A 21410-nucleotide genomic window follows, 5' to 3' on the forward strand; every position below is an offset into this window, starting at 1 on the left:
GGACACCGGAAGGCAGAGTCTCCGCTGCTGCGCGGAGCATCTCAGGGGTCTGCTCCCGCCGCCATCAGAGCTACTGCTACAGAGAGTCGGCCCGTGAAGGCCGAGGCACCGAGGGCTCGGGGGAGAGCCTTTCAGCTGACTGCGGAAGAGGTCCGCGCTGCACCCGACGTTGTGGCTGGTACGCTTTCTTTTATTATTTATTTATGGTGTCGAGATATTATGCTTATATTATGCTATGCATAGGTACCTTCCTTGTGAATTCTGTACCTGCTTTAGTGTTATTTGACTCGGGTGCGAGTCGATCTTTTGTATCTTTGGCATTTAGTCAGCATATTAGTGTTAGTCGTGGGGCACTGAGTCGGCCCCTGCGGGTTTCCATAGCCGCCGACAGAGTGATTTGTGCCACGGAGGTCCTCCGGGGATGTGTATTGGAGATTTTTGGGGTTGAGTTCCCGATCGACCTGATTCCTATTGCGATGGGTGATGTTTGTGTTATAGTGGGCATGGACTGGTTGAGCCGATTCGGCGCGGTTATCGATTGCGAGCGTCAGCTGGTGACTATACGAGATCCTAGTGGGGGAGTTCTTTCGGTTTATGGCGAGGGTACACGTTCTGGATCATCCTTTTGTTCGGCTGCTAGGGCGAGGCAGTGTTTACAGCAGGGCTGTAAGGGTTTTGTGGCGTATGTGATGGATACGCGAGTGATCTCCGAGAGACCGAGTTCGGTGGATGAAGTTCCGGTGGTGCGTGAGTTTCCAGATGTCTTTCCCGAAGAATTACTAGGTGTGCCACCCGTGAGGCAAGTAGAGTTTGGTATCAATTTGGTTCCGGGAGCCGCGCCTATCGCTAAGGTGCCGTATCACCTTGCGCCTCCAGAAATGCAAGAGTTATCCTCGCAACTTCAGGAGTTGTTGGGGAAGGGGTTTATTCGGCCGAGTAGCTCGCCGTGGGGAGCACCCATCCTGTTTGTGAAGAAGAAAGATGGCTCGCATCGCATGTGTATTGATTATCGGGAACTGAATAAGTTGACGGTCAAGAACCGTTACCCGTTGCCGAGGATCGACGATTTATTCGATCAGTTACAGGGAGCATCTTGGTTCTCCAAGATTGATTTGAGGTCGGGCTATCATCAGGTGAGAGTACGGGACGAGGACGTCCAGAAGACAGCATTCAGGACGCGTTATGGGCATTATGAGTTTGTGGTGATGCCTTTTGGGCTCACCAATGCCCCGGCTGTATTCATGGACCTCATGAACAGGGTATGTCGGCCGATGTTGGATCGGTCGGTGATTGTGTTCATTGATGATATTCTGGTATATTCGAGATCTAGAGAGCAGCACGAGGAGCATTTGAGGGAGGTTCTTGGAGTTTTGAGATCGGAGAAACTTTATGCAAAGTTTTCCAAGTGCGATTTTTGGTTGCGGGAGGTCCAGTTTCTGGGACATCTCGTTAACCAGAAGGGGATATTGGTCGATCCGGCCAAGGTTGACGCAGTGATGAGGTGGGAGGTGCCAAGGTCACCTTCTGAGATCCGGAGTTTCCTTGGGTTGGCAGGGTATTATCGAAGGTTTATTAAGGATTTCTCCAAGATTGCGGTTCCACTCACCAGATTGACCCGGAAGGGTGTTACATTTCTATGGGGTCCCGAGCAGCAGACCTCCTTTGAGACGCTTCGCCAGAGGTTGTGTGAAGCTCCGGTATTAGCTCTTCCGGAAGGGATGGAGGGTTTTGTGGTATTCTGTGATGCATCGATTTTAGGACTGGGAGCGGTACTGATGCAGAAGGGACATGTGATAGCATATGCATCGAGGCAGTTGAAGCCTCACGAGACGAGGTACCCCACACATGATCTGGAGTTGGGGGCAGTGGTGTTCGCCCTCAAGATTTGGCGGCACTACTTGTATGGGGTCCGTTGTACGATTTACACGGACCATAAAAGCTTGAAGTACCTGATGGATCAGCCTAACCTAAACATGCGGCAAAGAAGGTGGTTAGATGTGGTCAAGGATTATGATTGCGAGATTTTGTACCACCCGGGCAAGGCTAATGTGGTAGCCGACGCATTGAGTCGCAGGGCGGAGAGTGCTCCACTGCGAGATGTATGTTTGCGACTGACTGTGATAGCTCCAGTTCTAGACGCCATTCGTGGGGCACAGGCCAAGGCTGTGCATCCGGAGATGCAGAAGAGAGAGCGGGTCGTTGGGTTGGTTTCGGAGTTCGTATTGGATAGTCAAGGCGTTATGATTTATCAGGGCCGGATCTGGGTACCGTTTGTAGGCGGTACACGTACTACATTGATGGAGGAGGCTCATAGATCGAAATTTTCGATCCATCCCGGGGCTACAAAGATGTATTTGGACCTAAGGAAGGAGTACTGGTGGCCTTGTATGAAGAGGGATGTCGCATGGTATGTCGAAAGGTGTTTGACCTGTCGAAGGGTAAAGGCCGAACACCAGAGACCGCATGGCAAGTTGTAGCCATTGGAGGTTCCCGAATGGAAGTGGGAACAGATCACTATGGATTTCATCACCAAATTGCCGAGGACTGCCAGAGGAGTCAATGCAATTTGGGTGATTGTGGATAGGTTGACGAAGAGCGCTCACTTCCTTGCCTTCAGTGAGAGTTCTTCGGCGGAGAAGTTGGCGGAGATTTATGTGAGGGAGGTTGTATCTCGGCATGGGGTGCCGATCTCGATCGTTTCAGACCACGATGTGCGTTTCACCTCCCGCTTCTGGAAGAAATTTCATGAGGAGTTGGGTACTAAGCTGCATTTTAGTACCGCATACCACCCCCAGACCGACGGCCAGAGTGAGCGGACGATTCAGACACTTGAGGACATGCTTCGGGCATGTGTATTGGACTTTGGGGGTAGTTGGGACACGTATTTGCCTTTGGCGGAGTTTTCCTACAATAACAGCCATCATTCAAGCATCGGTATGCCGCCCTTTGAGCTGTTGTATGGTAGGAGGTGTCGGACTCCCATATGTTGGGGAGAGGTTGGGCAAAGGGTAATGGGCAGTACAAAGATCGTGAATCAGACGACAGAGCAGATACAGCTGGTCAGACAGAGGTTATTGACCGCTCAGAGCCGACAAAAGAGTTACGCGGATAGATGTCGGTCCGAGCTAGAATTTCAGGTCGGCGACTTTGTTTTCCTGAAGGTCTCTCCTTGGAAAGGAGTGATCCGGTTCAGGAAGAGGGGCAAATTGGGGCCCCGGTTTATAGGACCGTTTCGCGTGATCGAAAGGGTAGGCCGGGTAGCCTATCGGCTGGAGTTACCAGTAGAGTTGGGACAGATTCACAACACTTTTCATGTATCGCAGTTGACGAAATGTATAGCCGACGAGTCGGCAGTGGTTCCATTAGAGGATATTCAGGTAGATGCAAGCCTGAATTATGCTGAGAGACCAGTGGCTATTAGGGATCGGAAGATCAAGATTTTGAGGAACAAGGAGGTACCTCTGGTATTGGTACAGTGGCAACATCGGAAGGGATCAGAAATGACCTGGGAGCCGGAGGGTATGATGCGGGAGCAGCATCTGGAGCTATTTTAGAGCGAGACTTCGAGGGCGAAGTCTAGTTCTAGTGGGGGAGAGTTGTAACATCAGGATTTTACCAGGTATCTTGTAAATCTAATTTTGTCATATTGTGAGAGGGACTCGGCGAGTTGGAGCTCAGACTCGCCGAGTAGAGACGCGGAATTGATCATTGGTGCGCGCCTGGACTCGGCGAGTCTGCGCTGTGTAATGAAACCCTAAATCTCCGGGTTTGAGGCCTATTTAAAGGGCTTTATGGCCTTCATTTGTGCTCACCCAACTCTCAGTGAGTGACCCTTGTGTTCTTGAGCTATTTGTGAAGAGAAAGGAGCCATTCTTGATCTTGTGTGTGTTATTTAGCAAGAAGAAGGAGACCCTAGGCAAGAGGAAGCAAAGGAGGTTGCTATTTCGTGGATTTGGAGCTTAGATCATCACTCTAGAGGTATTATCTCGGACCATTTTCTGTTTAGTGAAGCATGATGCAATTTAGGGCTTGTGGTGGTCATTTATGGGATGATTTGATGCCCATTGGTTCCCTCTTTGAGTTGAGGCCATGGATCTGGATCCATAGAGGTCCAGAGAGCCTCACTCATCAAGCTTTATGAGTGACAATAGAGTCTTTGGCCTTGTGTTGTAGTATTTGAGTCATAAACATCATATATGGTCATATAGAGGTTGTATGTGCATCAAGATTGTAACTTTACGTGCTAAATGAGCTTGGAGGGACTGGATCTATGGATTAATGAACTGGATCTGACCTTTAGAGCAAGATTGAGTCAGTGCATGGCATGGACTCGCCGAGTCCGAAGAACAGACTCGGCGAGTAGCATGAATGTTGCCCGACCACACTGTGAGTGGCCTCGTCGAGTTGGGAAAGGTGGACTCAGTGAGTCAAGGGGGAGTCAGAATGGACAGGTGGATTGAGTCTGACTGGACTCGCCGAGTTGTTCTTGAGACTCGGCGAGTTGAGTCGTGGTGGCCCCACAACTCGTGCCAGGTGGAACTCGTCGAGTTGAGGGAATGCTCGACGTGTCAAGGGAGGATTCCAAGGAAATTGGTGTACACGCCCAGACTCGCCGAGTCGCCTGGGTACTCGCCGAGTCCGGTTAAAGTTGACCGTTGACCGTTGACCAGCATTAACCTAGATTGACTTGTTATAGTGTGGTCAACCCTAGTGGGGAAAGTGTTAATTAGAGGTGTATTGTGCTATAGGGGGACGACAGCTCGACAGGTCGAGGGATTAGCGATTTCAGGTTTACGATTTACCGAGACACGCGAGGTGAGTCTTCTCACTATACTTTACCTTGAGTAGGTAACCAGAGTTATGTGATAGAGTATTTGTATGCTATGTATGCTATGTGTTGTACTGCATTACTTCTATGTGTTGTACTGCATTACTTCTATGTGTTTGATGTTGTGCATGTTTACAGAGTTAGAACCGGAAGGTTCACAGAGTTAGAACCTGAGGGTTCACAGAGTTTGGGTGCACGGACCCACAGAGTTATAGCCTCGAGTGGCTAATATGTGTTATATGTAGTATTTTGGGGAACTCACTAAGCCTTGTGCTTACAGTGTTGATGTTATTATTTCAGGTACTAATGACGACCGCGGGAAGGCGCCGGCTTGATCCGTACACACACACATTCGGAGCTTGATATCATGATCTTGGGATTTTGTATTGACTTGTTTGGATAATTAAAATGGTTGTTTAATGAATATCAATGGAATTATGTTTTATAAAAATTGAAAATTTTGTTTTGAAAATTTTCGGTGTTACACTTTCGTTTCTCTCCTATGCACAAATTTAGGGGGAGAAATAAAAACAAAACAAAAATTTAAAATTTTAAAAAATCCAAAAACATAGAAAATAAAAAAATAAAAAATATATTGGTTATGAAATGTGTTTGAGGGAGATGTTTTGGGAAGTGATATTATCAAGTGATAACAGGCAACCTGAGTCTGCATAACGTACCCAAAGTTGAAGGGTCTATGCTCTGGTTTGATGCGTCGGTAGGCACGAAATTTTTTAAATGGACCTCACTAGGCAGAATTGAACTTAGGAAATTTATAGATTTGACAAATCTTGACCTAGTTAGATCCATTCAGCCTGACAATACGACGCTCGGATAGGTTGAGCAAGGAGATATATATGGGAATCTACTCGTCATATTAATTGAACCCGTACTTGGAACCGTGGTTTAACTTCTCCTCGATGTGCGGATTCTGTCCTTAATTCCGGTTGGATGGGACGACTGGTAAATTACGACAAACTAGTTCTGTAGAATATCATTTTCTTTCTTTCCATTTGTTAGTCATATGTTGTCTCCTTTGCGTGACTTCCAATCCGACCTGGTACACAACATATGCAACTCTATTTCTCTGCAGGCTATATATATATATATATATATATATATATATATATATATATATATATGTGTGTGTGTGTGTGTGTGTGTGTGTGTGTGAAATACTTCTCATCTATTAGCCATATGTTGTCTCCTTTGCGTGACTTCTAATCCGACCTGGTACACAGCATATGCAACCTTCTTCTTCTCAACCCCGCTGAAGTGGTTAGCAATAGAATTCTGAATCTCTTCTCTCTCTGAATGGTTGTCTGGTCACCCGGTGTAAGGAGTACTCTGGAAGTTCTTGATGTCTGGGGCATATCAGGAAGAGGGAAACATGTTCTAGTACACTTAAAATTGAACACATACAGATTGTCTGTAGATCTCACTGCTCAATTTAGGTGGACAACAATATCTCTGGTTGTCGTCAGATGAATGGTCCTTAAAATATAGTATCTAAGGAATTAGGATCAGATATGATTTTTAGAAACTTAAGTTCACCTTGTCTTGTAACAAATAGTATGTCCTAAATTTGTCACAATTTTTCGTGTTTAAGTGGACAACAATACCGACGATCGACCAGACAAAGATGTGAATATGAAAGGTACCGATAAGTGGATAAAGGTTGTCTAAAAACTTTGATCCCAAATCACTCTTAAAGTTAGATATCATTTTTATTTTTGTTAAATTTTTCATAGTTTCTTCTAATTTAAATATTAGGGGAGAATTAAAAATATATATATAAAAAAAATAAAAATAGTGTTATTTCTGTTTTATTTCTTGTTTAGAAAAATCAAAAATCCAAAAATATTTTTGTTTCTAATTTAATTTGTGTGCTAAGTTTTCTTTTAGTTTTGTTTTGTCTTGAAAAGTGATTTCAGGTATAGATAAGACTCATGGAGTTTGTGTTGAAGATTTCTGAGCCAAAGGCTTCGTCCGTGAGCATCGAAGAATTCTCATTCGAAGGAGCAAGAAATGAAGATTATTCTTTCGACATTCAATCTTTCAACCCCAGAAGCAAGGTGAAGCTGAAACTGAATAATATGTGACGGATTGCATTGAAGCCTCCTCAATTAGTCTGCTGCTATCTTTGTACCTACTGAAGTGATCCAGAAGATTTGTTCTCTCTGATGTTCTCTCTGAAGATTCTCAAGCTGAAAGCGTTATCTTTCAAGAATCAGTACATCAAGTCTCCTCACCCAATGTGCGATCAATGCCAAATTCTGAAGAAAAGCGCAACTGCTCAAGATGAAGTCATTCATTGAAGATTCATCAAGTTCATCTTGAAGTCGTGAAGAATTTGAAGATTAATGCTGAAGCCAAGTTCCCAATGAAGATTATCAAGAAAGCCAGCTACTTTTTAGGGGGAGCTTGTTGGGTCATTAAGAAAAGAAAGTTATAAACCAAGGGGGGATTGTTGGGTCAAAATATGGTTTATACTTTACTTTTCTGGGCAATTATATTTTTGTGTAATATTTTATGAATTTATGGTCTAGTTTACGGCTGAGTTTACGGCCGTAAACACCTTACGGTCGTAAACTCATTTACGGCCCATTTGTTTCCGGCCCATGTTCCCTTGTATAAATAGATGTGTTAGGGTGAGGAGTAGAGATTGATGAACTAGAAGGAGTTTACGGCCAGAGAGAATAAGGAGCGTATGTGTGTGAATCTTTTGTATCTGGAACTTTAATTCTAATCAATTCATACAGAGATTCATATTATTCTTCTTCTCCTTCTCTTCTATTTTATCTGACATCATCCGTTTGATTGGGATTTCGCACCATCAAACGAATCTAACTAATACACAGGCAAATTAGGGACTTACACAGATGACACATGCAAGTCTTGTTTTCTTGGAAAGATGACTAAATCACCTTTTCACTGGTTCTAGTGAAAGAAGAGAGGGATTGTTGGATCTCATACACACCAATGTGTGTGGGCCCTTCAAATTTGCCACAAGTGATGCGAATCGATTTTAGGTGACTTTTACTGATGATTATAATAGATATGGATATATCTACTTAATCAAGCATACATAAAAAACATTTGAAAAGTTCAATGAATTCAAACATGAGGTCAAGAATCAATTGGGCAGGAAGATCAAGATGCTCACATCCGATAGGGGTGGTGAGTTTCTTAGTATCGAGTTCCACGACTACCTGAAGGAATGTGGAGTTGTTTCACAATTGACACCTCCTAGGACACCACAGCTTAATGGAGTGGCTGATAGGTGTAATCAAACCTTGTTGGGCATGGTTCGTTCCATTATGAGTCAAGGTTCGCTTCCGATATCATTCTGGGGGCATGCCTTAGAGACTGCTGCCCATATCCTTAATCTAGTCCCAACAATGAAGGTTGCCAAAACACCTCACACGATGTGGACAGGGAAGGTTCCCTTATTGGAACATATCAAGGTTTGGGGTTGTGAAGCTTTTGTTAGACGAGAGACTCACGACAAGCTAGAACCTCGAAGTGAGCAGTGTATTTCAATCGGCTACCCACAAAAGTCCTTTGGAAACTTGTTCTATAGACCTAGTGAGAACATGGTCTTCGTAGCACGAAGGGGAGTTTTTCGTGAGAGGGAACTCATATGCAAAGAGGATAGTGTGAGTATAATTGATCTTGAAGAAATTCAAGAGTCAAACGATGAAGAACCTCTAACACTGGCACTCAACCCGATGAAGAAATTCCTGTTCTTTTAGACTTTATCTTTAAGACTTTGGACGTCCAAAAAGTTCTCAATACATGGTATTAATCCATTAAGACCATTCTACTACATGCATGGGGCACTTTTAGCCATTGGGACATCGATTTTATAAATTAGGACCCTTTCTAAGGTCTGAAAGGACAACTTCTCTCGTTCAAAACATAACATGCACCAACTTGGGACTTTTGGGGACAAGAAATGGTTTCATAAAGCTAGCATGGCAAGATCTACATCATACAAGCATAAAGGCTGGAGATTTTTACTTACTTGAGTTTCTAGAGCACAAAGAAACCTCAGATCTACAAGCTTGTTTTCCTTCTCCGACTTCTTGATGCAACACCTTCTTGTCCAACTACTCAAAACACACACTTTTAGCTCACACACTCAAGAAAGGGGTTAGGGTTTCCATATGTCGTGAGTACGCCTTGCGTACACAAGTGTACGCCCAGTGTACTACGGCGCGTGTAGTATGCTTAGTGTACCTTATGTATGCTTATCGTACTCGTCTTGTTCTGAAAGTTTCAACTTTATCCCTTACGCTTCTCATGGTTTGATTCTTCCAACCCGAAAGACTATATATGACAAAATAAATAGAGAGGATTCGAAAATACCTGCAAATCTCGGGATGTTACAAGCATGCTCAAGAAATACATCCAGTATGTGTCTACTTAACAATATGGGACACTGGTGGAGTTGTATAAGGCTGCTAGGAGGTGGGAGATTGAGTTGGAGCTCCAGACGAGGGGTGAAGGCCCCGGTGTAGTCGTAACCTGTGTCAAAGTGGTTTAAGGTTGTGGTGTGAGATCTGGAAGTTAGAGTGGCCATACTTGTGGTACGTACGACAAGGTTGATGAGGGTGCTTGTCAATCTTCATTTGGGTACCACAAATGAGGCAAGGATGAGTATTATGCCAAGGACAGCTGCCATCAGGTTCCCGCACCGACGACCAGGATCTGTTATCACTGTGAGCAGGTTGGCCATGTAAGGGCCAAATATCATCTGCTCACTACGGGACCAACGTAGGCTCCAACGCCAGCTTCTTTGAGGATTACCGATGGACAACAGGGTAGGGAGGAGCCCTCGAGGGCTCAAGGTCACACTTTTCAGCTCACAACAGAGGAGGACAGTGCGGTGCTAAACGTCGTTATTGGTATGTTTCTATTTATCATCATGCTGATTATTTTATGGTATGCTTATGTTTATGTTTCTAATAGGTACCTTCTTAGTGATTTTTTTTCCTGCTCTTGTGTTATTCAACTCGGGCACGATTCAGTCCTTTGTGTCTTTGTCTTTTAGTAGGGATTTTGATATGACCCTTAGCGAGTTGGAGTTTCCATTGTAGGTTTCTACTGCCAAAGAACATGGGATTTATGCATCCAAAGTGTATCAGGGTTGTGTCTTGGAGATTTTCGGGGTGCCTTATCCGATTGATTTGATTCCTATTCCCATGAGGGATGTATGTGTGATAGTGGGGATGGATTGGCTAAGCAGGTTTGGTGTTCTGATAGATTGAGAGGGTTAGTGAGTGATAGTTTGAACCCCAAGTGGGGGAGAACTAGTCATCTACGGAGAGGGTACCAAGATTTGGTCAAGGTTTTGTTTGATGGCAAGGGCTCGATACTACATTCAGCATGGTTGTATGGGATATCTTACCAATGTAGTTGATACTCGGGTTGGGGAGCAGGTTTCGGTTTCAGATGTGCCAATTTTTAGGGAGTTTACAGATGTTTTCCCGAAAGAGTTACCCGTTGTGCCACCCAAGAGGTAGGTGGAGTTCAGGGTTAACCTAGTGTCAGGTGCGGCTCCATTTGACACCACCCGAGATACATGAGTTGTCCTTTTAGCTTCAAGAGTTGTTCGGAAAGCAATTCATGAAATCGAGCAGTTTTTCGTGGGGAGCACCAATATTGTTTGTCAAGAAGAAGGACAGTTCACACTAGATGTGCATTGATTACTAGGAGTTAAACACGTTGACGGTGAAGAACCATTATCCCCTTCCACGAATTGATGACCTCTTTGATCAGTTGCAGGGAGCATCCTGGTTCTTGAAGATCGATCTGAGGTTGGGATATCATCAAGTGAGGGTTAGAGAGGAGGACATGGAGAAGATTGTATTTCAGACTAGTTATGGGCATTACAAGTTCGTGATAATACCATTTGGACTCACCAACGCGGCTGCAATGTTTATGGATTTGATGAATCGGGTATGCAGGCTGATGCTCGATCAATTAATTATTGTTTTTATTGATGACATTTTGGTGTATTTCAAGACTAGAGAGAAGTATGAGGAGCACATTCGAGAGCTTTTGGGAGTGTTACGGTGAGAACAACTGTATGCCAAGTCCTCAAAGTGTGAGTTTTGATTATGAGAGGTCCAGTTTATAGGGCATCTCGTTAACCAGAAAGGGATTTTGGTCAATCCGACCAAGATTGAAGTTATAATGTTGTGGGAGGTTTTGAAGTCTCCCTCATTGATCAGGTATTTTTTGGGTTTAGCAGGATATTATCGGAGAATTATCTAGGACTACTCCAAGATTGTTGTACCCCTCATTCGTTTGACAAGGAAGGGCGTAGATTTTCATTGAGACCCAGAGCAGCAGAAAATGTTTTAGAAACTACAACAAAAGTTATGTAAGGCCCTAATGTTGACCCTTACAAAGGGTGTTGTCACACCCCCGAACTGTCGGAACGGACGACAGAAACGTCCGGGGGCAGGCGATGTCATGCGTAGTATCACAACAATCCTATCATAGCAATCAAAGTAAACACAACCATTACATTACAATATGACTATTTACATTTTTTGAAAACATAGTTTGTATACATCAGAAGTAGAAAAAGATAAAGACGAGAATCCAAAATGCTCCATCTTCTCCAAAAGCCGGCAAAGGTACCTATCTATCGTTGTCCTGAGAATACAAGCGGTTTTGAAAATGTATCAGCATAAAGTTGGTGAGTTCATAAGCATGTTTTTGTATTGAAAACTAGTCACTGAATTTGTACAAATGATTCCTTTTCATTATAAGTAAAATGTCGTTTGTATCGAAACCCTGGTCAATCACCAGTAAGTAAAATGTATTACATTTGAAACCCTGGCTACAACCAGTAAGTGATGTATGTTCTGTTGAAAACCCTGGCTATCACCAGTAAATGATGTATGTTCTGTTGAAAACCCTGGCTATCACCAGTAAATGATGTATGTTCTATTGAAAACCCTGGCTATCACCAGTTTGAAGGTAGTTTTATTACTTAAAATAAAACCAAAGGTTGTGTCCTTGGAATACCCTCCAATGTAGTACGTAGGTAGTCTTGTTAGTTAAAATAAAACTATTGAAGAAGGAAAATCCCATAAACAAGGTTAGTTATACTATTTTGAGTTCGTATAGCCATGCTAATGTGACTGATGACCTGCGCGACGTTTCTTCAGGCGTCGTATGTTACAAAATTTGTCACCCAAGGCATGCCTGCCTAACTGTAGTTAACAGTTCAGGTGTGGGATTGTCGATCCCGAATAGATCTATTCACAAATTTCATGCTCTCCCTCTAGGAGACTTTGGCTATACTAAATGTAGAGGATTTCCCAGTACCCCTAAAGGTACAATTAAGAGATGTCTCACAATCTTGTACTAACTACTTTACGTGTTGTTTTGTTGTTCTTGTGCTTGAATACGTTTGTATACGGTATAGAGTATAAATAATTATATGCAAATTAATTATATAGTAAGATACTCTTGTTATCTGGATGTAATATGGATAAACTAAATCTGTCATAGTTTATATGTCTGAAATTTTACGAAATTTGAATCTGTAAAACCGGTAATGAATTCCCCAAACTATACCTATTATAGTTTGACTGGTGGGTTATGTTCATGTACTATTTTGAAAACTATGCAATTTTGTTTAGAAAGACACCCCTTATGCTCCGCATATTACAAAAGGGATAAAGTATCTAGATGTTTGGTGTAAAACCGTTGTAAATGCATCAATTTTTAAGTTATGAAAACCTTTATGTTTGACTTGTATTCCCCCTGAAAATGTTATAAAAACTATAAAAGCATCGGGGTATGAACTCACAGTTGGTTGGATGCAAAGGATTGAACTGGACGATCCTTGAGTTGATGTACATTGCACTTAACGGAATCCTAATATCAAATAAATACATATATGTATCTAAATTAGCGATTTCGTTAGATAAAGTGTTAGATAAACACTTGGTTTTGGTTAAGGAATGTTACCGGACTTGGTTGGATCGAGGAAAACAGGCTTTTCCCCACGAAAGAGCTGTTTACGGCCTTAAAAAGGGGGTTTACGTCCATGAACAAGTTTTGTAGCAGTAAATGGAGTTTACGATTGTAAACAAGGTTTACAGCCGTGAACTGTGTTTGCAATTTTTGAAGATCTGGGGGATTACGGTCATAAACTCAAGAACAAGAGTGTTGGTTTACGACTAAAAAGTGTTCCAAAGGCTCCCAAACGGCCCCAAATGACAAGTTCCGGTGTTTTTTGGGTGAGAAGAGGGCTTTATGGAGTTTGTGGTCAAGAGGTTTAGAGAGAGAAAGTGGGTGTTTCCGACCAAGAAGGTTCAAATGAGGGTGGGGGTCCTGTATTTATAGGCCAGGGGTATGGTCGGTGGTGGGGTCCACCTAGCACCAACCATAAACAAAGTTTACGACCGTACATGAGTTTACGGCTGTAAACTCACCTTGGTCATGAACTTGACTTTTTTCGAGGGAATCGTGAGTTTTCGCGCGTTTTTTGGTTTTCCGACTCGTATGAAATTATAACTATAACCTTAGTTAACTTACTTAACCCAAGAAGTTGACGGAAAAATTAATAAAAATTAAATTTTATTAACAAAGGTGGGTTAAAAATAATGGAAGAAATTCCGGGTTGTCAGAAGTGTCGAGGATTTCGTGGCATTTTGTGATGCATCCATCACTGGTTTGGGGGCAGTTTTTATGCAGAGGGGGTGAGTGATTGAGTATGCTTCTCAACATCTGATGTCGCATGATGCACGATATCCTAATCATGATATGGAGTTGGGGACAGTAATGTTTTCCCTCAAGACTTGGTGGCGTTACTTGTATAGGATCCGGCGTACTATCTACACGGATCACAAGAGTTTGTGATATCTTTTGGACCAGCCGAACCTGAATATGAGACAACACAGATGGCTTGACGTGGTCAAGGATTATGACTGCGAGATCCTTTACCATCTGGCTAAAGCGACTATGACCATGGATGCTTTTAGCCACAAGTCGGCGGGGGTATGTGTATAAGGATATCCATCGATTCTCTAATTTTGGATTTGATCAGGGGGAACATGTAGAAGGATTCAAGAAGGAAAAGTAGAAATAGGAGATGATCAGGGGCGAGATTGACTTATTTGTCACTGATATTCGGGGATTGTTGACTCGGTGTGGTCGGGTCTGGTCTCCGGTTTCCGGTGGGATTAGACAGATGGTTTTAGATGAGGCATAAGTCTCGCTTTTGATACACCCGGAAGCCACCAAGATGTATCGGGATTTGAGACTAAGTTACTGGTGGTTGTGTATGAAGAGGGAGATAACCTGGTACGTTGAGAGGTGCTTGACCTGTAGGATGGTTAAGCTCGAGCATCACAATGGTTTTTATCACCAAGCTACTGAAGACTTCCGAGGGTTTTGACACTATATGGATCATTGTGGATCGATTAACCAAGAGTGCCCACTTTTTGGCCATCCGGGAGTGCTCCTCGACCGATAAATTGGCCGACGTGTTTGTTTAGGAGATTGTTGTGTGTCATGGGGTTCCAATTTCCATTGTATCAGACTGAGATGTTCAATTCACTTCCCAATTCTAGTAGAAGATGAGTAACTGGGTACGATGCTACATTCCAGCACTACTTATCATCTGCAGAATGACAACCAGAGTGAGCGGACCATCCAGAAACATGAGGATATGTTGAGGGATTGTGTCATAGATTTTGGTGGGAGTTGGGACTCCTACCTACCACTTGCATAGTTTTCTTACAACAAAAACTATCACTCCAACATCGATGCACCACACTTCGAGCTTCTGTATGGTCGATGATGTCGTACCCCAGTTTGTTGGGGGGGGGGGGGGAGGTTTATCACAAAGTGTTGGGCAGCACTAAGGTGGTCCTCCAGACTATAAAGCTCATCCACTAGATCATACAGAGATTGCAGACAGCTTAGAGTCGACACAAGAGCTATGCCAATCGACATCGATCATAGTTGGAGTTCCAGTTCGGTGATATGGTACTACTGCAGGTCTCACATTGGAAGGGTGTGATACGCTTCAGGAAGTGGGGAAAATTGGGTCCACGGTATATTGGATCGTTTTGTGTGACCGCTGGGGTAGGCAGGGTGGCCTACTGGTTGGATGTGTCAAGTGAGCTCATTCAGATTCACAACAGTTTCCTTGTTTTGCAGTTGCAAAAGTGTGTGTTGGATGATGAGGTAGTGGTCCCTTTGGATGATATTCAGGTCGATGAGCACCTAAATTATATTGATAGGATGGTAGCTATAGTGTATAGAAAGATGAAGGTCCTACGCAACATGGAGATACCTTTGGTAAAGGGTCAGTGGCAACATCGGAAAGGAATTGAGTGGACCTAGGAGCTAGAGACGGAGATGTGGGAGCATTATCATGAGTTATTCACAACGTTTGACTTCGAGGACGAGGTCTTGTTCAAGTAGGGGAGAATTGTTACATCCCGATGATGAGTTAATTATAGTTTTAAACCTATCTATGGAAGAATTTTGCATTTTGACCATTGTTCTTGAGAAAGATTACATTAACGGCCCATAGCGGCATTTTGGTGATTTTGGCTACAGAGTTAGTATGCTGGGCGTACTTGGGCGGACTCTAGTACGTTGGGCGTACACCGTGCACACAAGGCATACATGATAAATCCTCAAACCCTAATTTTTAGGGTTTGGTGCATATATAAGCATCATTATCACCTAATTTCTCATTCCGTGAACAACCTCCACCTAAAAATTGTCCTTCTAGCAAACCCTAAGTGAGAAGAGTGCATTTTGAGCTCATTTGTTTTTTTTGGTGGTGTTCTTGAAGAAGAAGAGGTTTCTAGAAGGACTTTAGAGCTTGGGAGAAGCTTGGATCTAGGATTCTCCACTTGCTAGCAACCTCCGGGAGGTAAAAAGCTTCTAGCTTGATCATCTTATCTTGTAGATCTAGCCGTTTATTCATTTAGGGCATTTTTGGTCCCAAAAATGGTGATTCTTGAGCATGGCATGCTCTTAATTGAATAAATCGTCCTTTCAGACCTAATGAGGGGTCTTGATTCATAAAATGTGATCTTAATGTGTAAAATCCCAAAATTTAAGACCAAAATTTTCATTTTTAAAATGAATAATTATAAAAACTAGTAGTCTGAAAACATCGATAATGTCATCCCATATCATAATCAAACCAGTATGTCAATTATCAAATCATGTCATAGAAAGATAATATCATAGTACAACTCCCAAAGATCTAGTCATGCGGAAAATCATAGTGTGATGCGATACGATCATGCATGCTCTCTTCCTTTTGAAGAAGAAGTACTTGAAACAAAAATTGAAAACCGTAAACACAAAGCTTAGTGAGTTCCCCCATCATACCACATACAATATAATAAACATACTGCCTATTATATATGGGTGTTGGCCTACCCCTTTGGTCTCTTTCAACCGGATACTGCTGAGCATATCTAGGTGCTGGCCTACCCCTTCGGTCTCTTTCAACCGGATACTGTCGAGCATATTGGGTGCTGGCCTACCCCTTCAGTCTCTTTCAACCCGTTATGGATCTATTTCACCCCTACCTCTACCGCTACCACATAATATCATAGCATACAAGCATATAAATCACAACAGATAGTGGCATACTAGACAATTATCACAGAGACAATCATCTTACTATAAATAACAATAAGTGGGCCAACATTTGTGTCTTCGACCCAATGATACTGGGGAGGTAACTCACCTCACACTACTGAAGTCTCGTGGATAAAAATCTAGTTTTTGCATGATAAATTCCCAAACTATCAACATCAAAACAAAACCCAATTAATAATTTTGTTCCAATACATAAACATAGGTCAATGCTTGGGGTAAAAAGACTAATTTACCCCAACCTAGCTTGATCCCAACCCAAGGCCCAAAAGTCGAATAATGAACCAAGGCCCAACATATGACCCAATTTTCCAAATTGAGCCCAAACCCTTCACATGGGCCTTACCCTAAAGCCCACCCAAATTTCTTAGTCCATGTACTTGTTATTAGATGGCCCATCAAGAATCCAAACATCTAAGCCTAATAGAAGAGCCCAACTCAAAACCCAACACAATTAGGGTTTTCACATAAAATGATGATTATCGTTAGTTAAAAAAACTTAACCCATTAATTCCATCATTCTACTAGGAGAATCATATGATATGGTTGGGCGTAATTCATAATTCAATTCCAATGGTCCAAAATGCGGGTCCCCACTACTCCAAAACTAACATATCCAAAATTAGGGTTTTCTGAACCCTAATTAGGGTTTCCAAGCCAATTAGTCCAATGGTTAAATTTTTAGGTTAGTTAATGTTAAATAAGTCGGGCACCACCCACCACTACCTCAGGTAGTGGTGGTCAACGGCAGCTCACGGCGGCAGCCACCACCTCACGGTGGTGGTGGTTATGATTCTAAACCAAACATGTCCATGCATCTTAAATAGCAGTCCAATCACACACAAATGCACACCGCCACCCAACACTGCGGCTGGTGGTGCAGAAGGCGGTAGCCACAACCTCACGGTGGTGGTGGTGGGTTTCTTCGAATTTTCTGGATAAACAACATAATATCTAAAAGGAAATTCACATACAATATAACACACACACACGTACAACCACCATTGTGGCGACATACGATGGTCGGAGATGATAGCCACCACCTCATTATGGTGGTGATGGTTCTCTTTTGATTCCCGATCACGCAACACACACCAACTCATACACACATCCTTGCTCTAGGTATGAACACAACCACTTACCTGGTGGCGTACAGCAACAACAGTGACACTAACGGCGACAATAGCAGCGCTAACAGCGATAACCACCATGGTTGGCTGCCATGGTGGTTCTTCACGACTTCCACTCAAGCCAAATGCACACATGCACACACAGAAATGATAGCATGACCGCAACCACCCTTCTTGATGGTAAAAGATGGTCGGAGGCACTGCATCACCAACGCGTGGAACGATGTTGGAGGGCATTTTCTGAGGCTCAACGACAGAAGAATGGAGAAGAGAGAGTGTGTGTGACCCCACCACGAACAATAACAACCTCCATGATAGTCAGTCTTTAGATCTCCATGACTAATTCAACAACGAGATTGTGACGCTTCGTCTTCATTGGCAGCAAAACAGCGACGATGGCTACTTGGTGGTACTCCGGCAGCGACAAGGAGTGACGGCTGGAGGGAGTGGAGGTATAAGGCGGAGACTAAGATAAGGTTACCATTAGGGTTATGGTTAGGGGACATAAGGGTGATGGGTTACATGCCAGATCATTTGCAACTTCCCACATATTTAAACTTTCAGCCCCTCCATCTCAATTACGTTCAACATAAATCCATAATATACCAAACAGCCCTCAACCTTCAAAATTCTTTACAAAACCAATCCGGAACTTACACTTTAACACCCCCAATCTAAATTATGACATATTTAGTCCTTCCTTTTGTAAACATTACAATCTAAATCCTTATTTTACTCTTTAGCCCTTGATTCCCAAAATTTATTACAATTCAAGTCCAAATATTACAATAAAGATCACAATTTCCAGAAATTACGTCATTTAGCTTCTTATGACTAATATTGGTAACTTATTACGGATTTAAGACTACTATTCATTTATTAATTTTTTATCTATTTATTTCTTTAATAAATGGGATGTTATAATTCTCCCCCACTTAAATTAGATTTTGTCCTCGAAATCATTCCTTACCATTCCTGTCACGCCAAACCACTCAAGTGACATGGCCAGAATCCCGAGCATACCCCAGCCTTCCCAGGACAATCGAAACCGACCTTTGCAGGGCCCTACAATCTGAAAATGAACGAATTCCTGGAAAAAATCACATTTATTTAGTCTAAAACCTGAAGTCTTGAGATGGTCTGACACCCTGACAGTCTGCCCATATTGAATCATTATTGTTGAATCCAGTCTACTGATCTCCTAATTTACTATTCAACTTCTGATAACTTAAGGTCCTCTCTAGGTAACATATTCACTGACCAATTGTCCTTCCAGATCACTTATATTTGACCAAGGCTCAGATAATCCTTCAAGTAGGAGACTCTTCCTTGTAATGGTTAGACTCAGACGAGAGCTACGCAACAAGATCAAATCATCTACTCTGAGAGTATCCAAACCCATCTGCAAGTGACCAGACATCTCCTTCGAACACAAGATACCCCACACATAAGTTCTAAATCAATAATACTGCCTTGACTTATCTTGATGCCCTCCACAAATAGAACCAATCCAAGGTACAGTCACAAGAGTGGGTCTACCATTAAAAACTGAATCCATTCATTACCCTCGAACCCTTCGATTGATGCCCTTGGCATACAGATACCCCAATTCTCAACCCACGCAAACAAAAATTCTGCACAAAACACTCGCGATACCCGACTCGAGATGTTACCCATAAACCAACTCGACACTCAACTTATAAAACAAGATCCACAGTTTTGTACTTGCATTACACCCAACGCTTCTGATAACGACAATCCTATCTATACCTATATATTAAGGTTCCCAAACTGAAGATAAGATTGCCAGTCTCGCACCCAGCCTATAGGTTTCTCTGTGACATACACTAACCACCAACCAGATTCTGCAATTTAAGATCCAAATCCTTGACCCAATGGTCTCGACCAGGTCTCATTTATATCTGCCAAAATCACAAGGACCTCGCCCACGGGTCCCACCCTAAATAGGGCTACATAGGCCTGGCTCCACCTCATACCTCAAGGGTCCTTAATCCTAAATAGAGAAATATTCCTCGGCAGACCTGGCCAGCATGCCAAAAGCACAACTGATTTCCCTTATACCCTTATGGCCATCGCCACGCTCGTCTACCTCAGTTTGGTGAATGCTACAATCTCATCAGAGTTTTACCATACTTCATATCAACCATGGATACCAACCATGACCTTACCACGCATTAACCATCACAACCCCACACACCTATGTCGAAACTCACATCAAACTAGGTGTTCGAGTCATACTTTGAATTCTGAAACCCTCATTCAACAAAAACAAGTAGTGAGGCTGTAACACAACCCTCGATTTGGATTCATCCACAAACCTATTGTGTATAACAAGAAGATGCCGGCTAGCTACTGGGAGTTCCCTATACTCCCACTTACAAAACCTTGAACTACACGGCCACTTGATTCATCTCAATTCATGACCTGGATGCGAAACTTTCCCCAATTCTACACTCTATCTAACTCCCAGAAATTTGTATTGGTTCTTTCCCACTTGGATTCGACGAAACTCTTTCATTCCATAAGTCCGATGGATTCCCAAACCATAGAACCTCTTATAGCGTGAACTGTGTATGATCCGTTCTTACCAAAACTAGCATTCCATTACTAGCCAATCTCAATGATTTCCCAACTCCTAGAATCTGGAAGAATACTCTTGAGACCTTAACCAGTCTGATGATCCAAATCACCTCCCATGATACCATATCAATTCCTTGAGTTCTTATTTCGGTGACTAAGTGATGGGTTTTGAGCACTACAACCCTCCTATGATGTACATGAAACCCTAACGCTTTGGATTTAGGTTTTTCTCAAGTTATACATGCAATTATAATCATCCAAATCATGAACCCTATCTAGCATACAATTTCCGAGATTTATAACATAAAAAATACATATATGAATACCTTTTCCTTGTAGCTTGTATATCTTGACCTTCAAGAGCTTAGTGACTCAATTATTATACCTCAAATGAGTCACAAAAACCAAGTAGCAATTGGAAGAATATGAGAGAGGTTGTGAGACTCTAAAAATCGGCTAGGGTTCTATCTTGAAAGCATTGGCCGATTTCAGGGAGCCAAGGGGTTCCTTAGACCGGACGGAGTGGTGCGGTTCCGGACTGCAGTTTTGCTGTGGCAGCTGAACACCGCCCCTCCGGTGCGGTTAAGGTGTGGCTAAGGCCGCAGTGCGGCAATGGAAGGGAGCACTTGGTGATGGTTTGTGATTGGCTGCCGTTCCAAATGCTCGTTTTCAAACTTTTTTTTTTTAAACTAACTATATATATAAGGTTTTTAATATTCGAATGGGAAGCTACTTGAGGCTAGGAATTGAATTACTTTCAAAAATTCGAGTTTGGGTTTGTTAACAATGGAGGAAATCAGGCAGCAGGAGCTGCGAGAAAGAAGACATCCTATTTTCTGAATTTGGCATAATAGGTCCCTGGAGTTTGGTCTACGAACAGAAAAAAATCTCCGGCTTACCTTCTCTCTACATAATTAGTTCAGAAATAACACAATACACCCTTTACTTATAAATTCCAATTATTTATTAAACAAAAAATAGTAAAATGTGGCACCACTCCTTGTGTGTGGTATGAAACCACACTTTTGTGGTAAATGGTGACATGGCGCCTACGTGGCACTGTAGTTTCATGAGGGAGTGTGTCACCACTCCCTCCAGCCTTATATAGCTTAGTTGCTAGGGTTTTAGGTAAAACTCTAATCTGATTGCTTAAGCCTTAAGCGGTCTAGTAAGGCGAGTAGTCATCATAT

Source organism: Lactuca saligna, chromosome 7 (assembly GCF_052625555.1).
Source record: "Lactuca saligna cultivar CGN05327 chromosome 7, ASM5262555v1, whole genome shotgun sequence".
Lineage (NCBI taxonomy): Eukaryota > Viridiplantae > Streptophyta > Magnoliopsida > Asterales > Asteraceae > Lactuca > Lactuca saligna.